Source organism: Triturus cristatus, chromosome 1_2 (assembly GCF_964204655.1).
Source record: "Triturus cristatus chromosome 1_2, aTriCri1.1, whole genome shotgun sequence".
NCBI lineage: Eukaryota > Metazoa > Chordata > Amphibia > Caudata > Salamandridae > Triturus > Triturus cristatus.
This window is the reverse complement of record NC_140580.1, coordinates 701,476,813-701,497,150: the sequence shown is the minus strand read 5'-3', so window position 1 is coordinate 701,497,150 and position 20,338 is coordinate 701,476,813. Positions and strand designations below refer to the sequence as shown.

Genomic DNA, 20,338 nt, shown 5'->3' with positions numbered 1-20,338 from the left:
CTTTCGCGGCCCCTGGGCCGCTTTGATGTTTGATCGTGATTGCGATCACTTTCACTTTCGCGGCCACACGGCCGCTTGGCATAGTCAATAGGTCTCGCTTTTGGACCTTATAAGTATTTAGTTATGCAACTGTTGCATGGCTAAACACTTATAAGGTCCCAAAGGCGAGACCTATTGGCTATGCCAATGCTTGTTTGTGTTTTGCCCTGAGCGGATATGCATTCTGTGAGATATCATCACTCAAGCTTCAAAACTTCAATGAACATTATATCATGGCTGTTTGGATGTGATATAGGACCAATTGTGTGGGGTTCCTATACAGCTGTCAGGTCGGTATCAGATATTGGAATGAGTTCATTTCCTTTCTGCCTACCTCCACAGGAACTTGTCAGATATCAAACTGTACCACTACCAATATATTTGGGGAGTCCCACAGGTGCCAAGGTACTAAGGTGCTAGGAAATAAAGATCTCAACAGGTACACACACAGGAAAAGTACATCCTACCACTATTTCAATTAAATGCATGTGAAAAATTGGGGTGCTCAACTTCACCTTTTGTGAACAACATTAACGCTGGGATAGCCCTTATCTGAATAACCCATCTGTTTTTTCCATAACCAGGCCATTAAAGGCCTACTACTCTACCGGCCTGCGTGCCCGCGATCGAAATTTGCTCAAGGCCTCAGCAGTTTTCTTGAGTGAAATATTCTGTCCAGTGACTTTACCATCCTCAAGATTTCAATTTTTCATCTTGAGCTAGCAACAGACAGGGATACCGCTGCTCTGCTCCACACCATGACTTCTTTACATCTGTCCCAACTGGTTACAGATGCCACACACCAACTCAGTCACACCTTGACAGGATTTTCACCAATTATCCTGCCATATCAATGTCAATTACTTTGTCATTACCCTGGTCAGATCGCGATGCCATCTTCTTTGAGGCTCTTGATGGCTATCATTACATATCGGGAGACTTCTCGAGCTTGGCACACTTTACAGGTAGACAAACTCTTGCAGATTCTTATCGACACTGAGCCTGCTCTGTTGGAATACCGTGAGTCAGCAGTCACACAATACACTTCCTGTCTGGACTCAGCTGCGCATTCTCTTGTCCCTCCAAAACAAGTCAGATCTCGAAAACTTAAGGCTCCTGCCTGGTGGTTCTCCACTGAGCTTAGATCTCAGAAGCAACAGTGCCGGAGACAAGAACACCTGTGGCGGTCCGCTAATCAGAAGCCGAACATGTCATTTATAAAAAATGCATAGCGGTCTATAAGGCTTTGATTTTTACACACAAATCCACTCACTTCACCAGCAAAATCAAAGCCGCAACCAATTCTTTATGGTAACCTTTTTCTACGGTCAAAAAGCTTACTACTTTTCCAATTTCATCCTCTAATATTTCTAGTTTATCTGTAATTTGTTAGCTGACACATTTTGTCATAAAGTCAAAGATATCTTCGATAACTTCTCTGCCAAGTCGCCTATTTCCAATGGACAGCCTGCCATTATGCTTCTGGGTTCTTAATATTGCTCCTTGGAGTCTTTTACTCCACCCTCCTCCGCCGAAACCATCCTTCTGATCAGTTCCTCTAGATCAGGTTCTCCAAGAGACTCTGCCCGCCCAGGGTTCTCTACTTAGTTGCTGACACCATCGCACCCACTATAGCACACATCTTTCATCAGATGTGCATTTCTTGCTCATTTCCTTTGGTCTGGAAAAAAGCTTCTGTAACTCTTCTTTTAAAAAAGCCTTCCTTGGACCCTGCTGATCCAAATAACTATCGACCGATTTCTTGTCTTTCCCTACCTGCCAAGTTGATTGAGAAAGCCCTCAATAAACAACTCATGCATTATGTGCAGGTCAACTGCCTGCTAGATGACAATTTGGCTTTCGGGCAGATCACTGCAACAAAACCGCACTCATTAAAGCCACAGAGGAAATTAGCTTCTCATTAGATCAGGGCAGTTGTGCAGCCCGAATCTTGCTTGATCTGACAGCTGCCTTTGATATGGTAGACAATGGGCTACTGATGCATCAACTTAGCAGGCTGGGTGTAAAAGGCCCTGCCTGGAAGCTCCTTCATTCGTTCCTCAGTGGTCGTGAACAATCTGTTTGTCTTGGGGACTTCATCTCTCACTCTTATTCATTACCTTGCAGTGTCCCCCAGGGATCCTCGCTCAGTCCTTCTTCATTCAACATTTATGTTTTCCCTTTGGCATCGCTCATTAAATCTTTCAGTTTCTCACTGACGTTCTATGCAGACGACACACAAATTGTTGTCACATTTAACTCCAATGTCTCAAGAACGGCATTTAATTTTCAGAATTGCATGCATGCCTGTCAGTTTCCAGTTGCTTGAGGTTAAAATCAAGCAAAACAGAGGTTCCGACTTTTGGCACTTCACCTTCTTTCTGGTCCCCCGGCTGGTGGTCCTCCGAGATGGGCGCTTACAGATCCCTTTGAGGAAAGTTAAAATTCGTGGTGTCATTATTAACGAAAAATTATCCTATCTGGACCAGGCAAATTCTGTTTTGGCCTCTACCTTCCATGCTCTCCAGCTGGTCAAAAACATTCTTCCTTTTATCCTAGCTAACTTACAGAAGTCATTAGTTTCCTCACTCACTATGTCCAAATTAGACTATTGTACTGGTCTTTACCTCAGCGCCCATCAACATGCTTTAAATAAGATTCAAACTCTGCAAAACGCAGCAGCACATTTGCTTGTCAAAATCCCCTAATACCCATCAATGTCCACATTTTTAGGGAACCTCGATTGGCTACCTGTTAGGACAATGATCCATTTTAAGGCATTTTGTGTTGTATTTAAGGCGCTTCACCATCAAGGTCCTATCTATCTTCAAAACAGTTTCACCCTGTATACGCCTGCTAGATCTCACCACTCTGCCTCTCCGCTGTTAGTCGTTGTCCCCAGATTCAGGCACGTTCCAGGAGCGGCAGAAGTTTTATCTACAATGCAGCCAAATTGTGGAAGGACCCCCCTCTTGCCATTAAGGCTCAGCCTAAGCTTTTGGTTTTTAGGAAGGTCTTAAAAACGTGGTTATTCTATTAGTGCCCTGGCATTTTCTTCTTGCTTTTCTGCCTCATCATTCTTCTTATCGGTATCTTATGTGCAGCTTTACCAGTGCCGGGCATTCGAGCGCTCTACAAAACCTCATAACATAACAGCGAGTGACATCCTGTATCCATTTTTGGATGGCAGGCTTCTTTTTATCTGGTCAAGTAAGAAACCTGACTGAAAACGGGGCGAGCTTTCTATAGAATGTTTCAATAGGCGGCATGCCTACATTTGTGCTTCACACAGAAACATGTCAGGTGTTCACAGACACGTTTCTCTAGGTCTCCTGAGTAGAAGAATACCAAATTAGCATGGGGATTATAAAGTTATGAATATTCATGCTTTATTGTGATCCTCTTAAGATATAGTACCTTTTGTTTGGTGAAGTGTCCCCGGTACTGCAGGAAACAAATTAGCTTGTACATGGACTTCATTAAGAAATGACTCGAAATATGAGCAGATGTGCATTCTATGTTAAAATGTTCACCATCTCTGCTTTTTGATTGTCCTAGTAACTATTTAGAATGAAAGAAAAAGTCTTCCACATGAAAGTGTGGCTGTGGTAGAGTTCCTGTGTGAATCCACCTTGAGTTCCTGTGTGAATCCACCTTCTATTCTCCCCTCCCTCGTAGATATGCATTCTTAAGGTAAGAGAAGCAATAACTATTCATACCAAACTATGAGAGAATTTTCAGTTCTCCTTGCAAAGCCAAATGCACTCCAGAACTCCTTGCAGGAAAACGCAAATTCAGTTTACCTTGCATACTTGCTCCTGAGATGTTAGTCCAAAAGAAAGCTCCTCCTTTGAATCATTAGTCACGATTTTCTGCCCTTAATACTGGCACAATAAGAGAACCTATAGATGGTGCTGACTCTATGTATACATCCTCTATTGCTGTAAAGAACAATTCTGAACCTTCTATTTCTTTAAGGTCAGGCACGGCTTCCACCACACCTGATATCCACCCTGCATCACATCCTTCTATGTTGCCCCAGTCAATGCCAGAATCTACCAGTCATCAGTCATACACAATTCATGAGATCACCACTTCCTTAATGACATCTTCAACGTCATCTTCCGCTCTACAACACCAAATCAGACATGCCGCGCAGGCAACTCAAGTATCTCCCACGTGATCACTTTCAAATGAACTGTTGGAGACTCTTTTGCGGGAAATCATGGGAATAAAGTAATCACAAGCCAAAGCCATTTCTGAGCTACATTCTCCTTTAATTGGGATCGCTGAGAAGTTGTCTCAGTTCATCGAAAGATCAGGTGTCCCTAGAGCAGAGGGTATCGGATTTTGAGGCTACACTGATTCACTTTTAGAAATGCTCGCTAGACTACAAGAAGGAAACCACTTTTCTAAAAAAAATAAGTTCAAGGAGTTAGAAAATCATTCACACCAATCAAATCTACAAATTCTTAGTTTTGCAGAAGAAAAAGAAGAAGGCACAATACAATTGGTAGTGAATTTGATTAAGAAATCAATTATCCCTGACTTCTCGCTAGATATTTCTGTAATGTGGCCACGTGGGGTTCCAAGTCATTGAATCGCGCATGGTAGATTTTCACACAGTATGCTAGTAAACTTCACAGTTAAAAAACCCACAAAAAAAGAAAGCCTTTCTAAAGTTATTCAGCAACAATCTTTTGGGGCACTTGATAATTTTACATTTCAAGCCTATCCAGGCATGACTATTACCTTAACTCAATTTAGGAAGAGTTTAGGGGCATGCTTGACTCTTTGAAAACTTCTAGTGCATAAACTTCTCTCTTCCAGCAAACCAAATTGAAATTTCTTTATAAAGGCAGTATCCAGATTTCTTCTACAGTATTTGAGGCACAGGATTTCGTAAAGCAAATTCAGAAATAAACTGATTCGTTTTCGGGAAAGTTATTTCAAGAACCAGATAAAATGAAATTATATGATGATTAACTCCTATTAATGACTATGCTCTTTTTTTATAAGCACAACTTGCTGCATTCTCGAGGATAATTATCTTGACACTCCTTAAGGTTAATGTTTGTTTGATTCCGGTGGCATTGTGGTTCCCTTCTTCTAGGCAGGTGACTTCAAGTGCAGCATTACTAAATATAATTTGTTACTTTTCTTACGGGCAATTGTTTTGATTTTCTTCAGCTTTTGTCTTGACCGAGATTACTCTCCTCTAGACATGAATTTTCCATAAAAGCTCTCTTTTACATTTGCTCCATGGTATCAGAAGTGCAGGGCCGGACTGGGCACAGAAACCTGCCCTGGCAAACTGCTCAGCCGCCCCCCCCCCTGGGGTGAAGGGGAGTGCAGCCGAGCAGTTTGCGAGGGCCGCTTTCAGCTGATTTTGTTACAGGGGGCCGATATCGCTGACACCGGTAACAAAAATGGTCCCCAGGGGCCCAAAAACGGCCCCCACCCTAGCGGTCCACCAGGGAAATGCCCGGTGCCCGCTACGGCCAGTCCGGCCCTGCAGAGGTGTCGTTTAAAAAAAAAGAAAACTCAGAGATAAGTTCTATAATTAAGAAAATAACTGTTAGAACTGGGGGTCTCCAGTTGGCTGAGGGAGGTACCTTAAGTCAAATAGGGACCCTTGCTTCTAAGTCAGGGAAAGGAAGGGCACCTTTACAGATAGCCCCTGCTAACCCCCTCGGTAGCTTGGCACAAGCAGCCAGGCTTATCTTCAAGGCAAGTGTGTAAAGTATTTGCAACCACGCTCTCAGTAACCCAATGGTAACCCCACAAATGGACTCCACACTAGTTTCATATAAACATTTTATATTTTTATATAAAAAGATATACGATGCGATCACACGATAAAAATCCAACATATGCGTATTTGTAATATTTCACCTTGCCGGTTATTAGGCTAGCAAGCCCTAGTAGGTTCTTGCAGTATTAATGAGCAATTCTAGATGATCCTATGCAGTCCTAATGCAATGCTATGCAGTTCGTAATGCAAGAATCAGGCACTTCGTAATGTAAAAATAATGCAGTTCGTTATGCACCAATCAGGCAGTTCGTAATGCCAAAATAATGCAATTCGTAATGCAACAATCAGGCAGTTCATTATGCAAAAAGAATGCAATGCGTAATGCAGCAATCAGGCAGTTCGTAATGCAAAAATAATGCAACAATCAGGCAGTTCGTAATGTAAAAATAATGCAATGGGTAATGCAACAATCAGGCAGTTCGTAATGCAAAAATAATGCAATGCGTAATGCAACAATAATGTACTCTGGCACCGATCACGGTGCTCTGGACGGTCTCTATGCCACTCTTACTGACTCGCGGTCAGCTTCTGCCAAAATATACCCCCAACACGGAGATGGTGGAAAACAACGTGCAGCTCCACACTCCGGCCCCGGTACTGCCACTCCTCGGCAAGTACGGGCCATGATACGAGCTTGAGCGGAGGCTCTCGCTGTGAGAATGGGAAAGGCCGAGAGTGTTTCTCTCGGCTCCCCCAACCCTGCCCCAAGCGGCAACACACGCACGCTCGCTGAGCGTTAGCTGAGGGGTGCAACCTCAATCTCCTCTCCGCTCCTCGCGACTTGGACCTCTGTTGCGACTTCGTTGATTATGGGCAGGCTTGGGTCGGCGGCACAGCTCCTCTGGGGATGCCGGGCTGGGCTGATGGCAATGACAAAGGTCTCAGGCTGCAACAGGACACACGCAAACAGCGTCGCTGTGACTCACTTGGACTCCGGGTGTGCACGTTCACAGGGCAATCCTCATGAAGGTCTCAGGCTGCACGAAGCACACGCACACAGCGTTGCTGAGACTCACCTGGACTCCGGGTGCACACGATCACAGGACAATACTCAACTTGGACTCCGGTGTGCACGGTCACAGGGCAATCCTCACGAAGGTCTCAGGCAACACGAAGCACACGCACACAGCGTCACTGAGACTCACTTGGATTCCTGGTGCACACGATCACAGGCAATCTTCATGAAGGTCTCAGGCTGCTCAAAGCACAAGCACACAGCGTCGCTGAGACTCACTTGGAAACTTTTGGGTTCCTGAGTTTCCACAAAGAGGAAGCCAGCTCTCCTCGGGCCCTTGGGAATAAGTTACTTCAGGACACAGCACACAGCAAAGTCCTTTCAAGCAGGGGGACACGGTACACAGCAAAGTCCCTTTAGCCTCTCCTTGGTTAAATCAGCAAATTGCAGGCCAGCCCCAGAACACACAGCAAGGGTCAGTCCTTTCCTTCAGTCTCTTCAGCTGTTTCTTCCTTGTCAGAGGTTCCTCTTGACCACAAAGTGGTTTCAATCATTTACAGTCTTGATCAGTTCCATTCCATTCCATTCCCAAGTCCAGGGGTTTCAGCTCTCATAGTTATACCCCTAAATGTCTCTGAAGTCTTTGTGTTCAGGGGGACACTGACCCCTGTCCAAACCAGTTCTGGGTGTCTCCCTGCCAGTGACACCTTCTTCCTTTGATTGTGGGGGTCTGGATCCTTAATCACTCAGCAGGAGATGGAGCCATGTTTTTTATGGCAGCAACCCGGCCTCTTCACCTCCAGTGGCTACTCCTCCCCCCTACACTCCAGATGCAGGTCAGCCTGTTGCTGTCTCACCTCCTCCCCTGGGTCAAGACATTCCCCAGAGCCTATCACATTCAAATCCAGACAGTCAATCCACAACCAGGCAGAGACGCACAGAAATGTTAACGCACAAAAACCCAGCCACTTCTAAAAGAGTGGTTTCTAAACACACAATGCAAAAACCACTTTCACAAAGGATGTGTTATTAAATTGTGAGTTCAGGCACAGTAAACTTCACCTCCCCATCACCCTGCCCAGGGGGGTGCCTTCGACCTACCATAGGGGTGTCCGATGTGCATAGAAAGGGAAGGGTAAGGCCTGGCAAGTGGGTACACTTGTCAGGACAACATGGCAGTTTAACAAACTGCGCACAGGCACTGCAGTGGCAGGCCTGAGTTCTCTCTTTAGGGCTACTTGTGCGGGTGGCACAATTAGTGCTGCAGGCCCACCAGTAGCATTTGCATTACTAGCCCTGGCACACATAGTGCACTTTACTAGGGACTTTACTAGTAAGGCAAACATACCAGTCATGGACAACCAATTACCATTACACGTTACACAGGGAGCACTTGCACTTTGACACTGATCAGCAGTGGCAAAGCCCAAAGCATCTAAGCCAGTAAAACGAAATCTATCACAGCATCAAAAATAGAGGAGGTAGAGGCAAAAAGTCAAGGGTAATCACGCCAAGAAATGCCAGGTCTAACAACAACTGTAAGCACTTAAAGTATCAAAAGTGTATGATTATTCACATCTTTCAATGGATTGATCAGGTTGTTAAGTAATTCTTACCTTTTTCTCAGGAATAGTCTTTTAGGAATAGCGACCTCAAACACTATATTGTTTTTCAAAAGAATTGAAAATGTATAATCACTAACACCTGCAAATGACTTTGCTTTATTTTAAACAATATAACCTGCATTTTATCAGGTGTAATCATTTTGTATCCTTTTGAATGTTTTTTAGGCAGATCCGACAGTAGGGCTTCTCTCCCCTTGGCCGAATTTAGGTGCTACAACATGCCACCCTTTATTAGGGGTTTTAATTAAGGCTTAGGTGTAACAATGGGCATGCCCTTTTAGATGTCGAACAGAAGGGTGAAGAAAATGTAGGGCAATAATGTGGGGTTCACAGGGTGTTTCTGTCAAAATAGGTAGTTTTCAAATGTTTACATTTCCTATGTGAATTCCTCGACTGCTAATCTGTCATCGTGCCTATGATAGGGGCGATTAAGATTATACCCTCTAATATAAATGGCGTGAATATTAAGGATAAATATCGATCAGCTTTCAATTGGATCATGATTTGCAACCCAAACATACTGTTTTGGCAGCAGGGCCGGCTTTAGAGCTGGTGGCGCCCAGTGCGACAATCATTTTTGGCGCCCCCGCACTCTATGATCACCTCCTCGGATTCTCTCAATACCACAGGGCAAAAGTGACCCTCATCTCTCCAATCATAATTTACTGCTAAACACACTGCCCCCCTGAGGTCAGCGCCCCCCTCCCAGGTCAGCGCCCAGTGCGACCACACCAGTCGCACTGCCTTAAAGCCAGCCCTGTTTGGCAGTGGAGTCATTTAAAAACGAATATCCAGAGTTCTTCATTCTGCGCTGGGTCTCCCATTCGTTTTTTGCAACAGGTGACGTATCACACAGGGACGCAGCTGTATTATTCAATTACGCATTGAATTGGGAAGTATTTCAGATTAATAGGTGCAGTTTAGGCTAGTCTCAGCAACTTTCAACACTAAGCATTTACATTTTGTTATATTGAAAATCAAGTATTTGCTCTTCGGCAGATTCATACATTAGCAATGAAGTCAAAAGTTCCAACTACAATGTGTGGCGATTTTAACTCCATCTAAATCCCTGATTTAGACTCTTCAGGAAAGGGGAAAAAACCCAAACTGCATCATTTATCTCTGACTGTGGCCTTGTAGACAATCCTCAGGAAAACAATACAACTGATTTTCTGCAAGATTTAATTTGGATCCGAGATTACACCTCTTCAAATCTCCCGGTCCTTTAGCAGAAAAAGCTATCCTATAGTCATGAATTTGTTTTCAAATGGCACTCTTGTTTAAATAGAAATGCAGATTTACCTGCATTTCTATTCAACTCCAAGATGGGGTACTAATAAAACTCCTCTTTTAGACTTAGAGCGGACAATATAAATAGTTTTGAACAAATTGGGTAGGGAATTTGAAAGATGGAAGAATGTGGAAAAAAGTCGTCCAATTTACTAAATCGAAAATTATAAATTTAGCAATCAGCTTTTTAAATATGAACAAATCTGGAAATATTTTACTCCCTCGTGTTGCTTCCCTCTTCCCAGCTTTTTTTTTCAACATATGCACAGCAGTGTGGACTTCTGTGCAACATGACTTAAACAAGCATTGGCATAGCCAATAGGTCTCGCCTTTGGGACCTCATAAGTGTTTAGCCATGCAACAGTTGCATAACTAAACACTTATAAGGTCCCAAAAGCGAGACCTATTGGCTATGCCAATGCTTGTTTTAACTGCAGCAATCTATTGAAGCCTCACGGAGAACATGGAAGTGGCCGCCAAAGTGAAAGTAATCGCGGTAAAGCGCGACGCGCGCACCCGCGCCCATGCACTGTAGCTCTAGGCTGGCCTGGTAGCACTTTTTGGAGCCCTCACAAAATGTCTCGCCAGACCAGCGCATGCGCTGGGTCAGGCGAGACCTAAAAAGCGCTATGACCAATCAACGCTGGCTCACTCCGAATGCGTACACTTTGGTTACCTTGTTAAATAATTGTCTTGTAACTTTGCCACAGAATTTTCATCTAACCACTAGGTGGCAGGGTAACCCTTTTAATAAAAGACTTCTCACACGACATTTGGCAGGGGCATATTTACTAACAAGTCAGGCAGCGAATCAAGTCATCTTGCTGCTCTGTGCTTCGTGACAGTGAAAGGGCAGGATTGTGTCTATTTTACATAATACCATGCACTCCTGTCTTTTTGCAGCACTGGTGCACATTGTGCTGCGTAGCACCAACGCAAGCACCATAGCACTATGGTGCAAGGGTGCCTCTATTGTAAGCAGGATTGTTTTTGTGCAGGAACCAGTGCTTAATTTGAGCCGGTGCTTTCCGGGGCTCAGCACCTGCACCTAATCCTCGGCACCAGTGCTTAAAGCACCAGTTAAGGACACACTTATTTAGAACACACATGATTTTCCCCAGACTCACAGGATGTTTAGCCACGCCAAGACTCGAACCGGGTTCTCCAGCTCTGAAATCGGCAGCTCTATCCATTAGGCCAAGTCCAAGCTATGGTAATAAGTGCCAGGGCTCTAGTCAGGAGGCAGTTTGCACCAGCAAATGTCTCTTGTTAGTGCTGCCTTCTGAGGAGAGCCCTGGCACTTTTTATTTTACAAAATAACCACTGGCAGGAACTCACTCCTTCCCGCACAATGAGGCTTTATCCTCTTTCTATGTGTGTTGCAGATAGAAAGAGTTAAAAACGAGAAGACTTTAAGAAGTTTTTCCTGGTCATGCCTCCTCTGGAGATGTGTAGCAGTTTTGATGCATTCCCAAGCCTACCACTAATGTTAAATCTGGGCATGCACCTAAGTCCATGGGTGTTGTGGGTGAACGCCCACGCACCACCCATGGAACACTTCCCTAAGGCAGTGTAACGTGTCAAAGGAAGGCTTAGCCTCCTGTAAAGTTGAATGAGTGATTGTGGTTCAGATTAAACCAAACATTTCCATCCATCACTTTTGTGCCTCACACTTAAATAAGCGGCACCATGGGCCTGATTGAGACTTTGGTGGAGGGAGTAGTATCTGTCGGGATGGCAGTGTACTTTACTTCTGCCATCCCGATGGTAGTCTGTCTGCCAAATTTAGAGATGTCCGCCTGCTACAAGTGCTGGAAGTACGGGTCAGGGAAGTGTTGCTATACCCTCAAAAAAACATGGTGGAGTTCAGAAGATGAATGAGCATTAAAAATGCCTTTAAATGTTGTGTTTATCTTGTTACATTTGCTGTGCTTCAAAGACAGAGGTCAATGTCAGGCTGTGTATTCTGACAATTGATTTTTTTTAACAGAGATTGGTGCTTACTTTTCTTTTCCTTACTACAAAATGAAAGGAATTTCTAAAATTAACTATGTGACAATCTTGCTACAGTGAGTGTGGAAGGAAAGGCTGTAGGATATCTTTTTCTCCTAACATACTTCAACATTTAAATTCACGTACATGTACACATCATTCAAATTATTTTAGCAGTTAGATAAGCCCAAAAGAAGCTAATTTTTTGTATCTATAAAGTGTGATAGAAATAAAGATTTTAACAGGATCAAAGCAAATTAAGACATTTTACTTGGTTATGCGCAAACGATAAATATTTGCTGAAACCCAATTTACACAAATTCTTACTTGTGTGCTACATAAAACAATATGTCTGTGCAAATTTAGTGGCCATTTCAGTGGAAGATTTGTTGTCTGTAAATGACAATTTGCTGCCACACAACGCTTTAGTAATATATCTGCGACTGTGTGCTCCAAAAAGCACCATCAGCTGTATACTATACACTTACCACTAGTCTGCGGAATACATTCGCTACATTTGTCTTTTCTGTGATGCTTGGATTTTTCACAAGCCCTATGACCTCTGTGATGTGACTTTGATGACATCACCCCTACTCTGAAAACTGTTTCAGCACCACTGCTGCTGGCTCGGCAGTCATCTCTGTACATTTAAAGGCTCCATTATCATGGCGGTTCCCTTCAAGGTACAAAAGGTTTAGTGGATGACCGCTGTCAAATCTGACAGCCGTCCACCAAACGTTTTTTGTTTTCAGAAACATACTACAAAGAGGGAGTTTGCTTCTGAAAATGAAATATTAATGACCCCCCACACATTGGGAGATATCTCCCAGGATGTGGGGGCATAGTTTGCTTTTTTTGTCCCTCACCAACAGGTTTTACCCTGCTGGGCAAGAAGGAAGCTGTCTGTCGACAGAGCCAACTGGGGCTCTATCAACGGAAAGGTTACAGTCCGTCCATCTCTAAATGAGGCAGACGTACTGAGGTTTTGGCAGATAGGGTACGCCATCCCTAAATTCCTTGGGTGTGCCTGGACATGGATCCTGAGTTATATTTGTTGTAGGGGCTCAAGCTACATTTCACTTATGAGGGACAAAAGGGCCGAAATGTATCTGGAGTTGCTTAGTTTCCTGTTCAGTCACAACACAGCCTAGTAGTTCAACTGGACTTTTTGTTTTGTTGCAGGGCAACACATGATTTGCGTTTGGTTACCTCTTAGTAAGTGCAAAGGAGCTAACATGTTGTCCAGAGTAATAACCTGTTACGATTATTATCAATTCAAGAATTATTTTCAGACAGTGGTAGCCAGCTACAATTAACACAGGTGGAGCAACAGGCACACTGACGGGCACTAATAAAAACCAACAGTGAGTGCCCTTAGGCCCAAAGCTCTGAATCGTGGTTCATTGTAAACTGTGCTTATAATGGGCCACGATTGAGAGCTCTGGAGTTGAGACTGAAGGCACTGCGAGTTTCTCATAGTGCCTGTCAGTGAATTAAAGCAACCTAATATTAAAAAAGTAAAAAGATGTACTTACCGATTGCCTCATGCAGGGTGCTTCTCTTCATCTCGGCAGCACAGGATCCAAGAGCTCCAGCAAGCAACTCCCCTCTACCAATCCTGATGCTTCTCTCAGCATCTCAGCAGCATAAGAGAAGCACCAGGAATGGCTGGCGCGTGCTGGCGTGACACTCCCTACAGCACTGGAGTTCTGTGCTTGCTCTTCACCCAGTTGATTGGGACAGATGGCTTGGAGTGTTTAAAGTGCACATGTCAGACTGGCCGTCACAAGATAGCCGGCCAAAGTGACATGTGCACTTTAAACCTGAAGGGCACACTGTTTCTCCCTGCTGCTGATGTCCCCAGACTTGCCTGCTGCCAGGTCGTCAAATAAAAAGGCGATACATGTGTTTTATTACCATTTTAGTTTTCATGTTTCCTGGTCTCCAACGAAGGGGCGATGCTCCTCCGCTCTCATGGAGGCACCGCTGCTGTTTTCAGATTATCTAAAGCATTTTCCACCCATCGATTTTTTTGTCTACCAGAGTTTTCTTAGGCAAGAACGTGGTACAGCCAACCAGCTCCCAGTACTTTGGGATTTTTACATCTGAGAAGATAATCTCTGGGGCTCCATTTGTTATAATATCTGCTAACCCATGTAGGATCTTAAAAAGCACCAGTGCTTTAAATGGGCCGGTACTCACTGGTACGGAGTACCGGCACTTTTTCATTTTCTCCCCTTGAGTACCGGCACTTTTCCTAGAACGAAGAGAGTACCGGTACTCTTGGGACCTGACTTCAACCCAGGCAGCGCTTCCTTTATCCCTCCACTGATACCTCTGCAGCACCTATAACAAGCACTGCACAGAATTAATCACGGGAGCTCTTGTCACCAGGAACCAGCGTGCTGCTTTGGAAGTTTGTAAGTCATCGGGGAGGGGGGTCTGAAAGGTGGTTATCTTATCCATTGTTCTTTTCACAGTGGGGCTGAGAGGGGGCTGTAAAATCAAATGGGTGGCGGTGGGACGCCCTGTTCAGGATTGAATATTCCAGCAGCGTTTCATTTAAAAGTGGGTTTATGGCTGTGGGAGTGATGTCCACTGAGTGTTATCTAACAGCGGCCCATTAAGCACACACAGGCGCCAGCTGGCCTGCCCGTCTTGGCCTCGGACCCCTCCCGGGTACAGGCCTCTCTGGTCTGCCCTGGGTGTATGATCCACCGCAGGGCACCGTTCTTCAGCTCTTATTAAGCAAGTGCTTCACTGGGCTACCATTACAACTTGATCTATATTTCCAGAGTCCCTCTTCATTCTAAAACTCTATCTTGTTGTGAAATGTGTTCTTTCTGTAAAGTATAATAATGCCTCATACGAGTAACAGTAACTCCTTCCAGAATGAGTACACTAACGTAGAGGGACGACGAGGCACGGCTTTCAAAATTACGAAACGTGTTTCTTTATATCGGATAAGTGCCAAGTGTTTGTGTACATGGCTGAGAAAAACAAGAAGGTGCTGGAGGAAGGCACTGAAATCTGGCTGATGTTTCAGAATGAGTCACAGGAATGAACACAGCTCACTCGGAAGAACACACTCTTCGGATACCCTTCAATTTTACTAAAACTTTTTTAAAAACAAATGTTCATGAAATGCTCAATTTCACTGTTGCACAAATAAAAAACACACTCCACAAATAGACATGCAACGTAGGCAAAGACAGTAGTGACACACACAACAAAGTAACGGATACATGCACACAAACCATAATGCACAGACACGGATGAGTACATACTGCACAGCTGTACATGCACCAAAGATTCATGCCCAAGCACGCATACGCAAACACTTGCGAAAACCACAAACACGGACACACAGCACACACATTCCATCGGTAGACACACACACACGCAACATGCACACATACAATTAAACACATACCAAATGCAACTTTCAACTGGGTACTATCCCGGCACTCATATGTAACAAATTAGTGTATCACACAGTATAGTGAGAGATGAACAGTTTAACACAGCAGTGTTGGTGCTCACAGTTTTGACTTTCCCCCAATGTTCAAAAATAAACAGTACTGTACCAACAAGATTCGGTCATAACACATACTTGGTTTAATTTGCATGTGATTCTGGATTTCAATGTTCACAACATGAGTAAATAATTCCTGAGCATACGTAATTCAAAACTTCCAATATTCTGAATACAAAGATGCGTGAATAATTTCTGTATAATGCACCAGTTCCTCGTGCAGCAAAAACAAGTGAAAGCGTATTCGAAGTTCAGTAGGGTGGTGATCCAAAAACAGCCGACACGTGTTTCGTTACCGATGTAACTTTTTCAAGGCTTCTATTACATCATGTATGAGCGCAAAAATTGTATCATGACATTGTAGTCCCAAGGACAATTCCAATGCTAGGCCAGGATGTGTCCCGAAAACCTGTGGGTGAGTTCTTTCCAGTCTGCCCGTATTCTTGTGTATGAGAATCCTATGTGGGGACTGAGAAGAGATTTCCGTAGTCCCAAAGATCCAGGGTCTGAGAATCCGAGCCCTGGTGGGAATAGTTAGCGGGATTCTAAAGTAACCCAGGCAAGCGCCAATATTCTGCGCTACGGCAAGGTCAGTAGCAGTGTACACGGTAAGAGCTTACTGTAGTCTGCTCATTTTTAGAACTCCTCCTGCGCAATAGTATGCGTGATCAAAGTAAACCCGAAAGTCTCACAAGGACCCCCAAGGAAATTCTGTTCAAAGTGTAGTCGAATGGGTGTCCAAGCTGTCAAAGTCGCGCTATTCGAACAAAGTCCAGTGTCAGTAATGGACGGTATTGGGAGGGAAAAAACACTTAAGAATTCCCATAAAGTAAACGAAAAACTTAATATATTCTTATGATGGCCATGTTGCAGAGAGCAGCTGAGTAGTGTCTTGCAGAGATCTGCAAGTACATCCCCTGGGTAGGCACTCCAATGGGTAATCAAACTGAGTTGATTCATGCAAAGTGAATCCTTTTAAGATGCGTGTTTTTAAATGCTTTTATTCAGCAAATTAGTTCAATTCGATATTGTTTGGCATATCAAATGTTCATTTGTAATCCATACTAGCAGATCTATGAATCTTGATCTCCTATGCATTTCGGGCTGGGACGCCCTTGGTCACGGAGCACTGTTGAGGAAGGGAGGGAGGGATGAGTCAGTGAGGGTATACCGCCTGGATTTACACGTGCTTAATGTGACTAAGTGCAACAATAACTAAAACGGGTGTGTTTGCTAACGTTTTAGTGACTGAGTGAAGGTACTGGGTAGTACAATTTAAATTACTGCGTGTGTTGGTTGAATGCGCGCTGCGCAATGACATGCTGGGTTCTGTAGCGCTGTGGGCGAAGAACACTTACTTCATAGATACCGGTGGCAAAGCGTGCCGTCCATCGCTTAATCGAGGGGTCTGCGTGTGGTACGGGCGGGTGCTCGTTATGTTTAAACACTCGGTGATGTGACGTGAAGAAACGTAAACATAAACAAAGGACTACTCGGAAGTATGCACGGTGGCGGCCATCTTAGAATGTGGGGAGATAGAGTACAGGTAATGCAAACTGGGGAGAATGCAGAGAGACAATGTCAAAAAACAGAAGTAGTATTACATGAATAAACAGTAACATAATAAGCAATGCATCATATTAGTATTACAGGTAACAACTATACTCAATACGGTCATTAAGACCATGCGGCTTCAGAGTCTGTAACAGATAAATCCATTCAAGTTCTCTTTTTAACAAGAGTTTATGATTGTCAATCCCTTCTCGTTTGGTGAGGGTTTCAAGTACTATGAATTTTAATTGGGCGATGGAATGCCGAGCCTCAGCAAAATGCATGGCGATGTTGGATTTCTCAACTTTCAGCCTGATGTTAGATTTATGCTCGTTGAGGCGAGTTTTAATTTTCCGTTCGGTTTTACCGATGTACAGCTTTCCACAGGGACATTTCAAAGCATATATCAAATTCATCGAGTCACAGGTAGCATCAACTTGAAGTTTAATGTTGTGACCTTTCATTGGGTGCTGGATACTGTTGCCTTTGATGACACTATTGCAGTGATTGCAATTGAAGCAAGGTATGGTGCCACGGTGTTGTGTGTGGGTTTCAGTGGGTTTAGACAAAATTTCCTTGAAATTTCTGCTTCTTGTGTGTGCAAAAATTGGTGGTTTCTCAAAAATGCCCTTGAAGTCGGGTTCACTTTGTAAGATGGGCCAGTGCTTCCGTATAATCTTCTTGTATGTAGGGCTGGCTGTGGAGTATTTGGATACTATCACCATACGTTGCTCTTGCACTCTATTGCTTTTCAAAAGGCTATCTTCTCTGGTGATGAGAGCAACTCTAGATTGTGCTTCATTCAGAGTATGTTCAGGATATCCTCTAGCACGGAATCGTTCACGCATCTCATTAATGCGCATGATGTATGTCTGTTCGTCTGAAACGATGCGTTTAACACGCAACATTTGCGAATATGGCAGGTGTTGCTTCAGGGACCCTTGGTGGAAGCTGGAAAAATGTAAGGTATTGTTTCTGTCTGTGTTTTTTCTGTGTAAATCGGTAATGAATCCCTCTGGTGTGATCTTGATATTGACGTCAAGGAAGGAGATATCTGTGTCACTTATGTGCCATGTTAGTTTTATTCTTGGATCTTTGCTGTTGATTTCTGTTAACAGATCCTGAAGAGACTCTTTGGTGTTGGACCACATGAAAAACAGGTCATCTATATATCTGACGTACATTTTGGCATAATCTTTGAACTTAGAGTTGGTATATATGTACTGTTTTTCAAAGTTCTCCATGTACACATTTGCATACGTTGGGGCAGCACAATTTCCCATCGCCATTCCGGATAGCTGTAAAAACCATTGATTGTCTAGCTTGAAGTAACTGTGATAGAGAATAAATATCATCAGTTCCATGAGGAAGGCCTGCATGTATGTCTTTATCTCACTGTTAAGCAAAATTTGTTCGATGGCTTCAATGCCTCCAAGGTGAGGTATAGATGTATAGAGAGAACTCACGTCTGCAGTGCATAAGATCAGTGGTGGCATATTGTTGACTTGGATGGATGATAGTTTCACAAGGAAGTCTGTAGTGTCTTTGATATAACTGGCTGTGTTAACAATGAGAGGTTGGAGGTACTTGTCGAGAAATTTGCCTGTATTCTCATGTATGGATCCTTTTGTTGACACTATTGGTCTACAGGGTGGGTCTGTAAGATTCTTGTGTATTTTGGGACACATATGGATCGTTGGACTTCTTGGATGTTCTGTTATCAAGTAATTTTTAGTTCGGTCTTCAATTGTACCAGCTTCATGGGCTCGATTAATGATTTCTTTAAGTAGATTCTGGAACTCAATGGTGGGATTATTGTCCAGTGCCTGATAGGTCTCCGTGTCTTGTATATGTTCCCATAGTTTTTGTGTGTACATACTTGAGTTCATAATTACTAATGCACCTCCCTTGTCGGCTTTGGTACATTTTATTTTGGGGTTGTTGGCCAGTGCTTTAAGTGTGTCACGATCCTTGTTGGTAAGGTTGAATGCTCTCCTTGGTGCTTTGTAATTGATCGTCTGTAGATCGTTGCGTACTAGTGTTTCAAATAAATCAATACATTTATGACTACATGGAGCCTGGTAGGTGCTGGGGGGTCTTAAGCCTTTAAGCTCATCCTCTCTTGTGCTAGTTGTGGTGTTTGTTACTGGTAAGACATTGTCAAAGAAATGTCTAAGTCTTAATTTCCTTGTGAACTGAAAGGTACTGACCTCTAGTTCAAGCAAATTAGTCACAGTGGTTGGAATGAACGAGGTACCTCGTTCAAGCAGGTTCATTTCATGGCTCGAGATTTGTATGTCAGAGATGTTAATCACTAGACTGTCTTTTTTGGTTTCAAGTCCTTTTTGGCTACCATGCTTCGGGTGTTGGGAGGGCTTTTTTCTTTGTCTTTTGGCCTGGCTGCGCCTGAGTCTTCGAGTTCGGTGGTGTCCACCTCTAAAAAATGACTCGTCGATGTTTGCTCATGACTAGTGGTTGAGGTGCTAGCTCTTTCAGAACTTGGTGCTGGTCTTGGGCCAGTGGTGGATTTTCTTGAAGTGCGGCTAGTGGTATCGGAGTCAGAGGATGATGTGTCAGTTTGAGCATTAAAGGGTTTGTTGCGTCGCCTTTGGGCGTACACGTCGGCCCAGGAGTAAACCTCATCAAGCTTGTAATCAAGCGTGTCCCGTCGGAACTTTCTAATTTTGCGTTCATTGATGTCTTTTTGGTGTTTGTCCAGAATGCCTTTGATGTCTTCTAAGGTAGAAGATAGTTCCTCGGATGTGAGAAGATTTTTCATTTCATTGTCAATTTCTTTCATCTCTATTTCCAACTCTTTTAGAATGCCGGCTAGTTCCTCCACTATCAAGAGTATTAAGTCCAGGCTGCACTTATTCAATATTCCATTCCATTTTTCTAGGAAAGGTTTCGAATTTTTGCAAAGGGAAGGCTTCAATGCTATGCGCAATCCATGTGGGATTCTGAGTGCCCGGTGGTATCTCAGTAATGTGCTCGCGTGGAGCTTTTGGTTGATATGACGCTTGGATAGGTATAACAACTGTTTAATGCATTGCTCCTTGTTACGACTGGTAGGAGCAGGGGTGATGTCTTCCTCAATCAGTGAATATATTCGTTGTCTCTCAGTTTCATCATATGCTAATGTATGGGCTCTCGCTTCGGTGTTTTTACTAATTTCCTCGAATTGCATTGTGCTTGAAGTGCGTGCTAAACCACCTCGGGGCGGACAAACGTAGAATACAGAAAGAGGCGTGGGTGGTGCACTGCATAAGCTAGGTGAAAGGTATTTTCGTTCAATAAGGTCTGGGTGCGCAATCAGGGTGGTGTTATCCGTCCTAACACCATCAATGAACAGCTGAGTAGTGTCTTGCAGAGATCTGCAAGTACATCCCCTGGGTAGGCACTCCAATGGGTAATCAAACTGAGTTGATTCATGCAAAAGTGAATCCTTTTAAGATGCGTGTTTTTAAATGCTTTTATTCAGCAAATTAGTTCAATTCGATATTGTTTGGCATATCAAATGTTCATTTGTAATCCAT

At 43.7% G+C, this 20,338-nt stretch overlaps 1 protein-coding gene across 6 annotated transcripts in view; it reads left to right on the top strand.

Moving 5' to 3' along the window:
* Window positions 1-20,338, top strand: part of KCNMA1 (potassium calcium-activated channel subfamily M alpha 1) — a 1,447,720-nt gene that overhangs the window by 832,289 nt on the left and 595,093 nt on the right. The window lies entirely within an intron of this gene.